The 17,963-nt window shown below is 34.9% G+C and overlaps 1 protein-coding gene across 1 annotated transcript in view; it reads left to right on the top strand.

Moving 5' to 3' along the window:
* LOC119835106 (protein tiptop-like) overlaps positions 1-17,963 on the top strand; it is a 206,267-nt gene that overhangs the window by 27,140 nt on the left and 161,164 nt on the right. Inside the window, exon 2 of the mRNA XM_038359737.1 lies at positions 1,414-1,453. The gene's annotated coding sequence lies outside the window, so the exon portion shown is untranslated. The remainder of the gene's footprint in view (positions 1-1,413; positions 1,454-17,963) is intronic.

Below are 17,963 nucleotides of genomic sequence, written 5' to 3' on the forward strand. Positions count from 1 at the left end.
CGGCTGATGACAATGTCCTATGCGTTCTGGTTGGAAGGTAAGTTGGCAGATGGCAATGAGTTACTTCTATTCCTCATTTCAATTCTCAAACTTTACAATATTATGACATAAATAAAACACGGCGGTTAACAAGTAAAAATAAAAATGGCCGCTGTCATTGTGACAGGTTTACTCGCGAATTGCGTGATTGTCTCCAATAAGCCGGTGGCGATGTGTGTGCTGGCTTGTCAACGCGGCGCTGCTTGCGATTTGTAATTCGTTTACAATTAAGAATTAATCCGCTAGATGTCTGCCCGTGGCTTCGCTTGCTTTTTACGTCTGCGAGTAGCGTTCTACGTTCTCATTAGAATCCTTATTTCACCGACTATATTTCGAGACACAAAATAACCGAGCTTCCTTTTAAATCTGTTTTGCAGTTTATGTGTGAAGGGTACAAAACAGCACGTAATTTTTACTTTAATGATATTTGATTGCTGGTTAGTTTTAATTGCTATTTAGTTTGCGGTAAAATTTACAGCGATTTCACTACAAATATTGGAAGAAATAGTTCACGTCGACAACTTGGGACTCACATAATTATATTAATAATTAAGTTTTTCCTATTGAACATTGCACATGCGCAAAAGATCTAGTGTAGACCTTTAACCAAAGCGAAAAAAAAGAGTTTGATTGTAAACCTTCAATCAATTATATGTCTTTAAAAACCTGATAACAAAGGTTTCTGAAATGTATTAATCAAAAACACAGGTTTTAATCTGCACGATATCTTATTTGATGATGTACCAGGAACCCTTAACCCTTCAAACGTAAGATTTAACCCAATTTTTGTCGCCCATTAAACCCTGTTTACAACCGACATAAAACTTTAAGCACCGACCAATCAAGAAAGATCCACGTTTACTGGAAGATAACTGTAACCGACGGTTTTATTTCGACTGGTTTATTTATAATCGATTGTAAATCGATGTGGCGCCGGGTGTATGCGAATTAATCGATTATTCACTCGTATATCTTAATACGGAATGATACAACTTTTACTTTTGACGCATTATAATGACCTTACAAAACTCTTACTAGCTGTTAAGTTGATGGTTTGTTAACAAGATTAACATTAATGGACACGATTAGATAATTTTACTGCATTTATAACTTGTATGTTATTTGTTGCGTTTAAAGGTATTCGATTGTGTGTAGATACAAATGAAAATTGATGAATTTAAAAAAGAAAATTTTACCGAATTCAAAATGTCAAAAGAGTATTACAACTAGGCAGATACAGTTATATGAACAAACATACAAACCTCGAAATCATTTAGTGTTTTCTCTATGTTATTCCTGTTGTAAGCCTTTATATATTTGTAAAGGTGCTGGCTGTGCATAATAATTCCTAATGACATGCCTCGTTTGTTTCAGGTCATTGCGACATCGATATGGAATAAAATATTGAAGCAATGTAAGTGATCCGTCCATCCATGGGGATTCTTTCTTATTTTAAGGTTTATTTATCATTTTAATAGATTAATCAATAATATTATTTTCGATACTCAATTTCGCTTCGGTATATTACTTATAATATTCATACAGTGGCAGATTTTCATTAGATATTTTGTTTGTTTTTTTAATGTAAAAGAGGGTAACTAAGCCGGTGGGTTGCCTGGTGGTGAGCGACCATCACCGCCCATAAGTATTTGCAGAAGTAAATGCATATTGCTAGTTTTAATACGCGAGGGAAAGGTTGACGAAGGGAATGAAATACAGGACTGGAAAGAGTGGGGATTGATACGGGTCTCCAGCTCCTGGTTTATGAACAGTGACCAACGAAGTTCTTTTCTTCAATAGTTATCATTGGGGTTGAATGTAGGCTTTTTATAATTCGCTTATACCAACAACCGTATTGAAACGGAGATGAATCAGCGAATTAATCATGCGAAATGGGTTTCTGTTTTCTTGATTTAACAATCAACGTTGTAACAGATTACTTAATCGTCCCAAAAATAACCTCCAGCTACGTGACTTCGACATCCATCATAGCCGTGATTTGTTTGCAATTTCTCAAACATCACATTAATAAGCCCCGTCCATCCGAGAGATTCTATCGGGGCGCAGCATTCCGGCCTACTTGTACCATTCGCCTTTGAGTTACCGCCGAATAAAACTGCCATTACAACTAAACAATTTCAAAATCAAAACGCACCGGACTGCACCGGACAGACGGAAATATCCTGTATTCAATCAGGGATAAGAATCAGTTTGGTCCGCGGCAATTGTGACGGGTAAATTGTATAATGTCGTCGTTGTATGATGGGTTTGATTTATGCGACAACGGTTTCATATTCTCGGTACGATCGTAAAAGCGTTTGGATCGCGGCGTGTCGGCCGTTTGCGCACGTTTGATGCTAAATTGTGGATGATTTATTGTTTCATGTTGCTCGTTGCGTCGAAGATGGCACACATGAAAGTTGGAGGCCAATCAGTCGTGGCAGTGATTGTTATTGCGTCTTAGTCAATATGTTTAATTGCTTTTCCGTTAAACCGAACCATCCGTCAAGTCGTTGATGTGTTAAGCTCACTATTAATTGTAGAATTGAGCTTGAACAAAAATTCGAACTTCGAACAAAAATGTTCGACTGACGATACTTTCGTGTTAAAGATGTTCGTGAATGGATAGGGGATGCCACGAGCACAAAGGAACTTTGTAGACCTCCACACCATAAGAATATTGATTATATTGCCCTGAAATACTCTTCTGAATTACATGTATATATTAATGAATTCAGTGCAAAAACTCAATCGAACCAACATTCTACTAAATAGCTGAGTGAGCTAAAATGACAGTCGCACACATACAATCAATGTATCAATGGACTCCGCCGGCTGTGTCGTTATACAGAGCTTGCAGCACACATGTGTATATATACCTACACTATTTACTAAAAATCTATTGAACTAAAATCATGAATCATACTAAATTGCTATGTTGCTTGAAAAATAATATGACAAAAATCTGAATGTTTGCCCCTATTAAAATAAATAAAGATAAAAAGTGCTATCTTTTAATATAGATCATATATTTTAGGCATTACAAAACATTACAAACAAAATAACAATACAACTTTCAATCAACCGAAACAACCGAAATCCTGGATCTTTGATCAAACATGATATAAATAGACCGCATGCACCAATCAGACCATACAACCTGCGACACAAACCTACTGTCACACCCAGATAGACTAGAAGCAGCTCTATCATGTCTGTACTAATGTCCTCCAGAAATAGCTAATGTGAAACACATGTATGAGACTTGCTTAGGACCAGTGTGGTTTGGAGTTGACACTATGTGGAAGCTGTCACGTGATATGGTTAGTTTTGTTCGTAGTGACTTGGGATTTGAAGGGCTTTACTGTACCTGAACAATGTTTAAGTGTTGGTAAAGTCGTAATTGGCATCATTGTTATGTACGTGTTACGTATTATGTAGAATTAAAATGTATAATTGATATCATTTTAAAACAGCAACCACAGTTTCTTGCTGGTTCTTCTCTGTAGAAACTGCTTTCCGAACCGGTGGTTAATGTTATAACTGTGTAATATGACGATTCAAAAGTGCTTCTATAGGAAGTCTAGTTGAATGAATAAATGTTTGAGTTTGGGTTTGAAGATAAATATGGATATTGGTCGAAACAGCCGCAGACCGTTCCATAGTTTTATCCTTAAGAAAGGAAATACTTATCACACTATCATAATTAAAGTTTTTTAAACGGATCTTGAATGCGATTTATTCATTGTATTATTTAGTAGCTGCAATCAGCGGTGTCGCTAGCGTGGTACCCGAGTTAAAGCAGTCGTTAATCCAGACCTTACCTATCTCATAAAATATACATAAATTTCATGGAGATATAATCAGCTCTTTTCGCGTGAAAGAATAACAAATATCCATACCTCTATTCACACTTATAAACTTCCGCGTTTATTGGTTAGTAGGTTTAAGGGTAGGTAGATTAAAATCAGCTACACGAAAATTTTATCCAAATATCTACATATTCTGATAAACAAAAAGAATCTATCTCCATACAACATGTTTTTATCAATATCGTTTTCAATTTAACCACAAAACATGGTATATTTTTCATCATTTCCCATCGATCTGAAATTCATCAAATGGCAATCAATGCCTCTCAAACATAATGAGGTCCCGCACAAAGGGACAAAGGTCGCGGTTTCGTATCCACGATTAATTCCATTTCTAACAAAAGAACAATTTCTTCAACTTGGATTGAATCTTGACCCGGGCTTCAATTGATTTTTGATTTAAAATCTCTCGGAAGGAACGATTGTATTGTTATTTTTGTATAAGTTATTAGTACGTGTATGTGTGTGTGGTGTTATTGAAAATGAAGCTATTTTAATATCAGTTTCAATTACATATAATTAATTACTGTAACATAAAAATACACACACATTTTGCAAGTTTTTACACCATTTATTACTTGTATTATTAATTTTTAATAAATTAATCCCTATTTGATGTCAATGGCGATAAAATAAAGTATGGAACCAAAACACCTAATGCCTTAAAATCACTTCTAACATATAATAAATAGCTGTAGATTTTTCTAGTATGTACATTTTTTTTAACATTAAATGTTTAAACGAAGTGTTTCCTCGAATTTCTTCACCGTTCAGATCTTTTATCCTCCATAATAGTACAGATTACAAGCTCCAATCGTCATATTGCATCAAAGTGTCCGCCCCGCGCTGTGACGGTCTCAACAGCTATAGAAGTTAGAACATCAGATCTTACCATTCAAGTGTTGGCGATCTCTGATAGGGTGCCGTTAGCATTGTCTGTTGAGGTAGGGTTGCTGCTCTTCAGTTTATGCGTAATGAAGAAAATTCCTTAAAAATCGGTGTTTTTAAAAAAAAGGAAACTAATGATTACATAGTTTTTAAAATACTTATCTCTTTGGTTATGTGCTCCAAATACAGTTTTATTATATATTCTTAATATACTTTTATATTCTAAATATGCTTTTTACTCTTGAATAAGAGTAGAGGAAAATTGAAATGGCAATCTTGAGAAATATTGCAGATACCTTGAAAACCTGTGGCAAGAATGTGAAAAGTTTGATGGTAAGTAAATTTATAATTTACACACTTAGTGGCAACCCTAGATCATAGTGTATCGATAAACCGGATTATTTTAAAGTTAGGTACTTGACAGGTAAAATTAGGTAAAGCCAGAAGATAATTAAGTGTTCAATCACACAATTGAACTAGCTTTTACTCGATGTTCTGCTGTATTTATCTTAAAATAAATTTGACAAATAAGCTTTGTGGAATTAGTTGATAAAATATGTATAAATAGGACTAGAACAAAGGTAATTGAAATTCTGTTTGTTTCTTCGAGTATGAGGTGGTGTTACGGTAAAAGTCTTTAAAATCAACAATCGTGACTTTTAGCAATGTATCAATAATACATACCAATCAACCAATATCTCCCAGCGCCTCTAGCGCTTTAATCACTTCGATAAAAACAAGCAACACAAATTGCGTATTGTTATTGCGCTTGGCGATTCGTACCAGCAGCGCTCGACTGATTGAATTGTTCAACGTGTAACGTCATAGTGGTCATTGTTCACTGACTACGTAGTAGAATTGATTTTATCAGGTAGATCGAATAAACATGCTCAATTGCTGTACTTGAGGTTTTGGGTTCGATTCATATGGTAGCGAACATTAAGACAGTTTTAATAAATTTGATTACATTACTATACGCACAGTGTGCTATAATTAATTAATTATGAAATAACTATTGAAAGGTACAAACAATTTGATACATAGCATCTCTATTTAATGGAACGTATTTACTGGTACTACAGTCCTTTATATATCATTTTAATTTTGAGGGGAAGGGTGGGTGCTGAATCTCTTAAACCTAGATCTTTGATCAAACATTATACAAATAGACCGCATGCACCAATCAGGCCATACAAAAAGCCCCTATGTTGACACCCATGCATTATATAACAACAATATTATATGTATATATATAACTTTCCATTAGATTTACGCTGTTTCTAATCGTCCTTACATTTTTCACACAGTCTCGCTATCAGCAGCGTTTATAGCGACCAATCGCAAAAACGAAGCTGGACTTTAATTAATATTTATAATCGCAACAATCCGTCTATAAATAGGCGATGTCGATTACAGTGCTATCTCGGTTTCGATTATTGATTAGTAAAAGGCAATAAACAATTCACAGTTTTAATGTTTTTATGCGCGTGCGCCGGTGGTCCGCCATTTGCAATGCACGCGATCAGTGTTGCCAACGTTGAATTCCCCTGTTTTATTGGAAAATTATGCGCTATGGGCTATGACCTACATATAGAATTATTTACAAATCAATTTATGGGAATTGTTTTTGCAACTGTGAAATCTACAAACTTGTTCTGTAGGTATCAATGTAGTATGGAAAATAGACTTACTTTACATTGGACAAGACTTACCAATATTTTGATATATGTATATCTAGTGTTTTCCTTGTTTTTTTTTTTGTAACAAATAAATTAAATGGTAACATTCGAAGCAGTCGTCTTCTGTTACAAGCATTGCCCCGCGGGAAACCACTCACAAACCCACAGGCATAACCATTCATCTCATGAAGGATAGGAATACGATCTAGCACGCTAGCCAAGTGCAGGTGGTTAGTATCGTCGAAGTTTATATTCATGACATGTCAGTTTTCCTATACCTAAAAAAGAAAAAATAATAAAAAAATCTATTTATTACCTGCACGCTCGCCATGTCTCCATGCTTTGAAGTCCAAGATTCTCACTACAAAGTCTAATCAAAAATGGTGCTGCGGTATCTGTAAAATTGTTACAGACATACATTTGCATTTCTAATAATACTAGTAGCATGGACTATATTATATAGATTTCGTTAATAAAAAATTTGTATGTTAATAATTACAAAGTGATATGGTAAATTCATCTTGATGTGTTGGCAACACGGAGCTCAATGAAGTAATAAGCTATTAACGTCTATTTACTGACGATAACAATGTGTATTTATGTTGGGAATCAGTTAATCGGGTAAAAAATACAGGAACGTGTATTTAGCAGTTAACTCATACACACATACATTGTGTTTGTTTAGACGTGCGTTGCATATCCCTTCATTATTAGTGAAACGTTTTGAATATAGACTACTAATAAATATGTTTTCAATGACTGCTCTAGAATAAAAACCACGCTATGTCATGTAACCACGGTCACCATATTCTTCATCTTTAGTTGTTTTTATCCATCTTCAATCACCACCTTTTTAGAAGGTTCCTTTCGTATCTATATGTTAATATGCGAACCATCAAGATTGTCATGGCCTTTTGCGTATTTATAAGATAGTTAAAATAGTTAGTTGCATGAAATCTAGTACATGCGTTCATGACGTGCAGAATTGTAATTTGTAGTGTTATAGTTTTGTATTTAAATATGTTTCCCTTCCGTAATACTTGGGTACCACCAGAAAGATAATTCCCGTTCCCTGGGAAAACTTACGTGGGGACACAGGTCTAACACGCAGAGAGAGAGAGAGTTTTATTTTTGTATTTTAGAGTAATAGTGCGTTCGTATATGACTCTAAAGAACATTACCAAAAGAACCTCAAAAATCCTGACCTACCACCAGCGCAAACACCCAACGTGATCCTAAAATATCATCCACACCTGTGGAAAAGCAAAAAGTCCCTAATTGCTGCAAACTTAATTAATCGCGAAGTACAGTGCGCACAGTAAATCCTAATGATTAAAAATTCAGTAGCGCTCGGTATCAAAGCCGCCGCGTGCGTGGGCGCAATTTGCATAGCTTCATTAGTGATACACTTATCTGAAATGTGCGCTTTTTATCCCTTTTCAAAATCGACAGGTCTTTTAATTAAACGCGCGTGAGGTCTGCCACCTTCATTGTGGGTGCCTGTTGTGTTTAGCATCTAGGAGCTTGCAATCTAGCGAGCGTACGCATTGTCGGGTGGTTAATAAATTAAAAAATTATTATATGCAAAGGGTATGTTACATATGCAGCAGATCCCTATTATCAACTAAGCAAATTTCTATTCGACTGCACCTGACGTCCTTTTTTATGCGATAGTCGGCAAAGGAGCTGCTGTGTCCCGTGACGGTAAGCGCTACCACCGCCCATTATCATTTACAGAAGTGCAGAAGCCTTACGTCTCTACAAGTGGATTGCCGACTCTAAAAGGTGTGGGATAAGTAAAGACTTGATGATGGGGAATGAAGGAAAGAATTGGGAAGGGTAAAGAGGGTAGGGATACGGGTTTCCGGCTCCCCACTCACCTAACCACAGTAGCATGCTCCTATTTCACGCCGGTTTCCTGTGGGGGTGTGGCACTTCCCCGGTGCTAGCTGGCCCAATACGTGCCGAAGCGTGCTCAACTCCCACACTCTAAACCTTTATATTGTTTGAGAAATTTTGAAATTTCTTTATATTCTTTATATTATTTGCTAAGTACAGACCCTCTACTTATATATAGGTTCATAAATTAAAAGAGTATAAAATGACAGTACCTAAATAATTTCGCTAATCCATTTATAAAAACTCAACTCGGTAAATACTCGAAAATACAAAGGCATGTACGTGGATGGTTTAGACAGCGAGTCGCCATGCTCCGTGATAGTGGAAAGGGTTGCAAGTAGGGTTGCTAACATTTATTTTTATTATTAGGTAATAAAAGAAGACAATAATAAATTCCAGTACATATTAGAATGCTATATAAAATATATATATGGATAGTTATAGGACTTATTAATTATATTATACCGATATAATTGGTTTACGAAATTTTATGTTAACACAAAAGGACGTAGTGATAAAAAATAAATTACGTGCTACGCCAAGCAGCTTCAAATAAATAAATAACCATCGTCTTAACGATAACATCGTCATGTATAAACAATAATTCCAAGTTGACAGCCCTAGCTTAATATCGGAATTTGAAAAATATGAGATATTGGAAACATGTTCTTTATCGGACAGTAGCCTATCTCTGATCGATGTGTCTCGCATCCAGCGGCGGGGATGGCTCTGACACCTGCCACCAGACGTTGCTTAGCAACACTTAGGTTTTAACAGCAAAGTGCTTTTTATTCTGATATCCTACTTAATACTTTAAATGCGAAAGTTTGTAAGGATGTGCTTATGTTTGTTACTCTTTCACGCAAAAACTATTTAACCGATTGTAATAAAATTTGGTACGTAGATAGCTGGACAACTGGAATAACATATAGGCAACTTTTTATCCAAATATTCCTACGGGATACGGACTTACGCGGGTGAAACCGCGGGGCTCAGCTAGTTGCTTATAAACAGGAACACAAGAAAAAAAGCTATACTAAGGGATACGTAATTAATAAAAGTCTAATCGTGTTTTAATGTTTCATTACCATGAGAACTCCTAGCACGTTGATTTGGGATTTAAATTCATCGGCGAGTTTTAATTTTCCTACGAACTTATCATACTTTTCTATACAGAACGAAATCTCATTTCAATAAAACGTCAATAAAACTGTTCGAATTACTGTGTCATAATGTATGGAGGTTTTGACAAATTGTGAACGCGAGACAACATGCAGGTAACATGATATCGCTAACGTATCCAACAGTGAGCGATTGAAATTTTCAAACGAATCGAGTTGGCAACTCGAAGGATCGTCGCCGGCGTCGCTTTATGAGTGTCTTTTCTCTTTTTTACTTTCTACATTTTCGCGGACACATGCGCTCGGCACCCCTCTGTCAAGACTCTATAGTCTTTAGATAAAGACAGCATTACCACAAGAGCGGGACGGACTGATGCGCTTTGGGGCCCGGTCGTTTGGGGCTTTAAGTCATTCATGTTGATAATGCATGTGTGTTGGTTCGTACGTGAACGTTAACACTGTAAAGGAGTTTTTTGTATTAGGTGTATCGATTTTAGAATAATGAATTCATTTAAACGTTGGGTTATTTATGTTGTTTAAATGTAAGTCTTGGAGAAATATACTGACATATTATTAATTGAATTCTCGAGCATATTGCATTGTCTCTTAAAGCCTAAATACTAATTCTATTAGTATGTTTTGTTCTAACAAAATTTTTGTAGTGTTTGTATATCTTACTATTTTTGTGTTTAATTTATATGATTTAATTAAATTTTGCACATCCTTGTTTTTAAAGTATAAAATTTATGACTCACTACCCTCTGAGACGATACAAACAACAATGCACACTAAATTTACGATTATATATATTCAAATATGTAGAGTTGTGAGTATTACAAAGAGTTGAGGCCCCATACCAAGGGCCCAATACGCTAGAGAGCGGTCGAGCAGCGGATATGAAGATAGCGTGAGGAAAAACGACCGGTCTGCCGGAGACACGTTATATTTTTGTTGCAGCCAATGCAACTGGGGATTTTTGCAACTTGTGCATCGATTTGTGGCGTCTGCTTAGTTTGATTTTAATTAAGAGACTCATTGCATGTTGGTGTCCATTGTAGCTATATTTATCTATTAGTTTTGTGATCTTATTAGACTTTTTATGTGTGTGTTGTGGTTTTAACCGCCTTGTTTTTATTATTAAACGCCTTATTAAAAACCTTACTCCTCACTACGGCACTATGTATTTTAATTTGTTCCTGTTTCTAATAAGATATTAAATAAATGTTTAAACACAAAATTACTTCTATTCATAAGATTGTTCTACCGCCTTTACCTAAACAATAACAACGCAATTTCTGTGACTGAAAATTCATAAGTAGGTAATTTTAGAAAAATATTTAAATAGAAAAAATTCGATCATAACCGTACCGTGGCAACGCCTGACCTCTCCGCCAGCCATATGCAATACATAAAAACAGTTGTAATTATTTGTAAAGACAGACACACATCAGTAAGTTACTGCGGTAGAATATATTCATTTACATAGCATGCTACGTCCTGCTGTACGTATATAGTTCCCAATCCCGTCCTTCTTGTTTTAACCATTAATATTATGACTGCTGACATTTACATACATACCTAGCTACAAATATATTATTATCATAATTAAACATTCAATTAACAAAGCAATTATAAAACACCTGCCAGTTATATGTTCAGAGATGCCGTTTGTCAAAACTATTGATAAAAACGATGGTTTGATGAGTGGCGGAGCGTGTTGTGACAACCCTATTATGTTTGAATTGCTATTTATATCGGCAAACGATGAATGGAAAATGATACGTTTAACTATCATTGTAAGTTTGCATTATTTTTTGTGGGTGTTACAAATTTATTATGACATTACAATTACAAATGATTATAAATATGTGTATGTTATTAGTTTAAATTTAAAAAGAAAGAATACACAAGAAATAACTAACTTAAAAGCACTAATATTTATTTTGAGCTTATGCAGACTCAACAATAGTTCAATATTAAAAATTTTATAGTTTTGATATCAATGCAAAGAATAAGTTAATACGTTAACGTACCATCACATAATTCCCTTAAATGCAAATAATTACAGAGTCAATCCGAACAATCTAGAAGGATGTTTATCAAGCATAAACTCGAATAATTTTATCGTTTTAAAATATGGTAATGTCGAACGCGGCTCAATCATACTGCGGTAATGGATCGGCAGCTGATTGGTCGCCACTAAATTATAGGACAATAAAAATTTTATGGCCCAAGATACCTGCATTGACAGCGGGCATCATTTCGTACTGTTTACATTTATTGCGCACACGCCGGTTGACTCACTGGACAATGTTTTATAGAGCAACGTCCGACTGATGCTCTTAAAAAAGGATAGACAGTTAATATTGTTTATTATGTGCCGTTACTGGATTATATTAACCGATTAATTATTTTTATGGTCTATGAAATTTATAGCAATATTGATTTAATTATTTCCTAAAAAACGTAGGTACAATTGTTATAATTACATAGTCTGATGTTATTTATTTACCGGACTTTCGTATCCATTTTCACAATGGTTTTGGTATCTATGTAAATTTTGTTAGAATTGTAACAATATTCTATTAAATTATGTATTTAAATAAAAAGTATTTGCGAATAACCGAATTATAAATACATCATGTAATTAAGAAACTATTTAGTATGCGGCTGTAACAGCGTCGCGCGTCATTTTCCTGTACAGTGGGTAAAGACAGTCGGTCGAGTTTATGCATTGCTCGCGCCATTTTGCGGTAATCAATAAAATTGCTAAGTTTTTTCACCCATAGCAGTAGTCGTTACACGACCGTATGTTTATCCAATTGTATATCATATGATTATATAGTGCAGTTATTATTTTCTTGATGTGAACATGAGTTTAATGTGAAGCCATTCGTAGATATAAATTGGTTTGAATATGATCGTAGTGTTGGTATACGTAGAGGCTTTGTTTGTCTTTGTTTCGTTTGACATTTTTGAAGGTCCTCAGGTTTCTTTGGTAGTCCTGTGGTAGATGATGAGGTCTGTTGCTGCATCTGGACTTGTTAAGATAATGATAAAATATATTTGCTTCCTGTTACATGAGATTTAAATATATCTAGTTAGTAGGCTCCAATTTTCCTCTCCCTATTTATTGAGCGAAACGGATAAATATTGGAAACGGATGGACGAGGCAAAGATTTGTTTAAATTCAGAGATTTAGACCCAGCTCTGGTGATTTTACTGAATCCTTTATGAAACGTTCCAGTACTGAAGGGTGTTTATCCAATCCTTCTTCGTTTATATGTGTTGAAGCTGTTTAAAAAAAGGTAGGAGTTTTATCATAAAGCAAGTTTCAAGCTGTGGTTGGGCCCTTGAGATAATGTTTCAAGAAATTTTTGCGGTTTGTCTCGGGACACTTACGGTTGTATGCGGAAGCCAACAATTAGATATTATGGGAAAGTCTATGTTTTACAAAAAGGAAGGTATAGAACAAATTAATAACGATCCAGTATCTCACTCCTAATTTGATGGTAAGTTTTATTGTGTCAGACCTGAGCTGATGGTTTGCCTGATGGTAAGCAATCACCACCGCTCATAAACATTCGCAGAGGAAGTGCTTCTGCGAATGTAGTGCCTGCTTTTAAGGGGAAAGGCGTAAGGATAGGGTTGACGAATGGAAGGTAGGAATGGACTGGGAAAAGTGAGGTGAGGGAAAGAAAAAAAGGAAAATTAAGTAGGTTATTCAATTTGTTGTACATTTCTTATATTATATGTGTAGCATCGGATGCACCATAACTCATGACCGTACATCGACCGAGAAAATCGAACGTATAGAGTGCATACCAATCATAAAAGAATATAATATTATATTTATAAATACTGGGACTTAAAATCATTACAGCTTTAGGGAAAATCTTTCGCAATGGTCAGGGCCTGCTGCTTCACGAGTTGAGTTGACCTAGGTACCTACATAAAGGATTCGTAGAAGCTGTCAGTGACAGCGAAAGGCCAGTCATTTACAATTATACAAATCAGTCCACTAAATCACGGAATAAACGGTGACGTAGACAATTGAGATTCATGACCAATAAGGGCATTCACGCGGCCGCTAATGTGCGCGCACGCATGTATTGATGCCACACTTCTTATTAATTTATCGTTTTTAAACTGTCAACTGTATGAGTGATACTTGAGATGTGGTAAGCTCAGGATTTTATGCGCGTTGGCGAATGGCAATGAAAGTATATCGCTTTTTCTGTTGTTTTTGCTGATAAATGTTTTGGGCCAAGTAATAAGATCGAATTCAGTAAACGACAGCATCTTATTGACATTGTTTTATTGTGAAAATTGTATGGTGATGGAGAAAATCTATTTTTATCACGTTTAGATTTACCTGTGCGTTTGTATTTTAACCGTCTCTTTAGAATCCATTTTGACACACTTTTAATGGCTACATTTACTTCCAACTTTGTACACTTATCAGAGATCGGTGACAATTCAAAAATTTCATGTATTCAACCAATTTATTATCTTAACCAATGATTAGGATTGCCAGTGCTAACTAATTACTTGCGTATACTCTATAAAAGAGCAGACGAAACTATTTAGTTGATTCTATGATTTCTCGACGTGGTGTTTTTAAGTTTTTACGAAACTTGTTTCATACCTATTACTATTGGAATTCCTATTGAAATAATATACCTAGGTACTAGGTAGGTAGTTTGATCTGTTGTTACTTACTTTATATGTATTGTGCAATGACATGGCCCAAATTTACCGTAATATTTAAGTATGTGTCAATTTTCCAGGAAATAACGTGACTCAGAGCGTGATCGTCACAGGCTTGAATAAACATTTTAATTTAACGCTTTGTGTGTGTGTGTGTGTGTGTGTGTGTGTGTCATCCCTAAATCTTTCTTAGCGCACAAATATTTCGTTATTGATAGTTTTATTACCGGATAGCAGATAATCTCGACGTCTACAGACTTGCGCACAATTTGTCTGTCGTTTGAAATATGCGAGTGGGTTTCATATCAGATGTCGTGATATGCGCTGCCATAGATCAAGCGGCGCAGATGTGCCATCTCGCGAACCGTTCTTGCCTCGACCTGAAATGAAACTAGTTTCTTGGCATTTTCATTTTGATTTACTCGGTCTGCACTAATGAGTATTAAGTAGTAATTGCTGGCGACGCGGAAGCGGAGGTTTACTTTTAAATAACATCCTTCAGATGAAGTTGTAGGTAATTATTATAATGATGACATATGAAAATTTATCGATCAATTCCATTTTCATACTACCACAAACGCTTCGTTGTATGGAAATGGAGCTATGAAATGTCAGTCCTAAAGTGCCCTACATTTTGGTGATTTGTATATAATAATGTATTTATAATGAGGTACTGTAAATAGCATAGATCATAATCTTTGGAACACGAGTAACTAGCCATTCCAGCTTGTGTGGACAAGGTTTCTAACAAAGCGGACAATGTCCACTAATCTGTGCACAATACGTGAAATAGAAACTGCAAGTCAAGACATAACAGAATTAAACGTCGCACTGTCGCATTTGACACGAACCGACTGACGTATCCGATTGATACCTTGCTCTTTGCCCGTTCAAAATTAACTCTAATAACTTCAAATAAGGTCGCTTTTGCGCTGCAAAGAAGTTATTAGCGGGAAACATCAGCATCCATCATAATTTTGCCTCATTTTGTAATGCTATGCTGCTATATTTTCATATGTAAATGCAATTTTCTATTTACCGCTGGCAGTAACTTTATGTTAAGGGTGTAAGGTGGGTTTTCGCGATGCATTTTAACGTCAGTGCGTAGGAACACTCTGGTTATACTTGTTGGAAAGTTGTCGACGGTCTTGGGTTTTATTTCGCTAATCAGTCTGCGATTTCTCTGCTGCGCTTTCATGCTTTGATTAGATGTAAATGCGTGAACAAATGGCGTGTCCGTCAGTGCGCTTAGCGCTAATATTACATTTGTTTTATTTGTCACTAAAGACTTATAAAATTTACAGACATATGTAATTCACAAATTGATTTAATTTTTTGTGCGTTGAAAAGTTTCAGTATGGTGTTATGAGTTATTGAATATATTCTGAAGCGTTATAAAACTTGTGAAAACTATTATCTGACGGGAAAAACAACACTGTAATAAAACGGTTGAAAAATAATTATTTAATCCATAAATATCTGAAGTAGTTGCAGTTTAGTATAGCTCTAATGCTCTTTACAGCCACTCGACACTAGGTGTCGCTGACAGGTGATCGGACATTCATTTTAAATTATTACGCATCGCGTACTGTAGGGTTGTCACAAAACTTTATTTTTATTATTATATTAGCACTTTTATATATTGATACTACTATCTAAGATATAATTGTTCATTATAATAGTTTGCGTTTGCTAAATTTTTCAAGAAATGTTAAACTTCAGTAGCTTTAATATTATTGAAAATTCCTAAAATTTCTTTCAAGTATAAACCAAGCGTATTATTATTTCTTGCAATTCTAAAACGCTAATTTCTACTCACGCCACTGATGATTTTTATTTTTTTAATATTCGTCTTCCGATTATTCATAATACCTTTAGATTCTAATGAATTCTAGCCCTCAGTTAGGTTGCAATACAGTTATACGCAAAATTAGAACGATCGTGTCGTAAGGTCTGCATCGCCGTCTATTCATTGACTTTGATTTACTGTAAGAATCTGCAAAACATTAGCGCTGAAAGACCTCTTTAGTTACTCTTAGTACCTAGTACATATTCAATTAAGTTTGTATAACTTCAACAAAATTGAATATGTACCAGTAGGTATACTAACCTAAAAAGTAAATGTTTAATCGATAAGATTTATTTTTAAAGATTTCTTCACCGATGAATTATATAACATCAAAGAATTTTATATTATTATATATGTTCTGGATTTGTGAATGAGGCATTTTATACGTTCGAGGAAAGAGAGTCAAGTGAGCAGTGACAACGATTAACGCTCGCTATAATTTTCGCGATTATGGCATCTATAATACATATAACTAAGGAGCATTTTTAATTAAATCGCTAGTAGTGTAATTAAATCTACACATACAGATGTTTTTGAAACCGAATATTATGAAAAGTTTGAAGATTTACTATTCTATGTGTTTTCTGTATATACAAACAATCGTTTTGTTTCTTTTTCTTCTAATAGATAGCTATCTATTAGAACAAATATAATATACAATGTAGCTTACATTACTCTGGAAAGCTGTAGGATTTTTAGGGTTCCAAAAGGATACAACAGGATCCTATTATTAAGAATTCGCTGTTTGTCTGTCTGTCTGTTTGCCTGTCCGTCTGTCACCAGGCTACATCTCAGGAACCGTGATAGTTGGACAGTTAAAATTTTCAGAGATGTGTTTGTATTTCTATGGTCGCTATGACAACAGACATAAATAAAAATATCGAGTTTTCTTATTGTTTCAGTTGTTGTTTTTTAATAATTATGAACTGAAATTCTAAGTAAACGTATTGTTATAAAATTTGAAAAGTTGCATCTACCAATAGAAATAATAATTTCATAGTTATTATAATATAGACAAATATACAAATGTTATTTATATGAGTAATATTTGTTTAGATTGCGACATTCGTAATTCAAACTTTTTTGATAAACTCACGCCCATATTATATAAAGACGCCCAAATCAATTTACCGAAGTAATTAGAAAAACTAATAGCAATCAAATTTGAGTAATAATTTTAAATGAAACGACTCGTGTTTATTTCGAAAACTAATAAAAAATTAAAGAGGCAGCTCTATTTAGTGTAAACGATATAATTAAGGTTATTAAAATATTATAATTATAGAGATCGCAGCTCTGACATTTTAATCATCAATAGGTAGTGACGGCTGCTTTTAATCACGGCGGCGTATGATCTTAATTAAGGCTTTATTAAAAATTTCCACGAATTAACTGCAGATTTTTGAAAGCTACATAAATTATTAATTTTTACACGTGACGACTGTTGGAGGTTGATGCGACATCGTGTAGGCTGTCTTGATGGGCCGAGTGAATTCTACAAGTGATATATTTCGTAGTTATTTCAATTAAGTTTGCGCGTAATTTCGTTTGCCTATGTTTTGAAGTTTGTGCACTGTATTGTTTTTTATGCACTGTTATACAGTAATTGCTGCTTCAATGCGACCTGAAAAGTCCTATGTATGACTATTTTATAAAGATCGTTGGGACATAGCAGTCTTCCAGCATTATTGTTTGTGACGAGAGATTTTACAAGCGACACGATGTCGTGTCGTGCCGTATAAAAATCTCATATCAATATCCGCCAATATCCAGGTAATGAGGGGTCGGTAATTAAATGTCGCCTGTCAAAGCCGTCGCCGCGTCAAATTATAATACGACTCGCCAAAATGGCCGACAATGACGTCGCGATACATTTCGAGTGATGGGACATTGTAGCTGACATGGT

The sequence above is a fragment of the Zerene cesonia genome, chromosome 20, assembly GCF_012273895.1.
Source record: "Zerene cesonia ecotype Mississippi chromosome 20, Zerene_cesonia_1.1, whole genome shotgun sequence".
Taxonomy (NCBI): Eukaryota; Metazoa; Arthropoda; class Insecta; order Lepidoptera; family Pieridae; genus Zerene; species Zerene cesonia.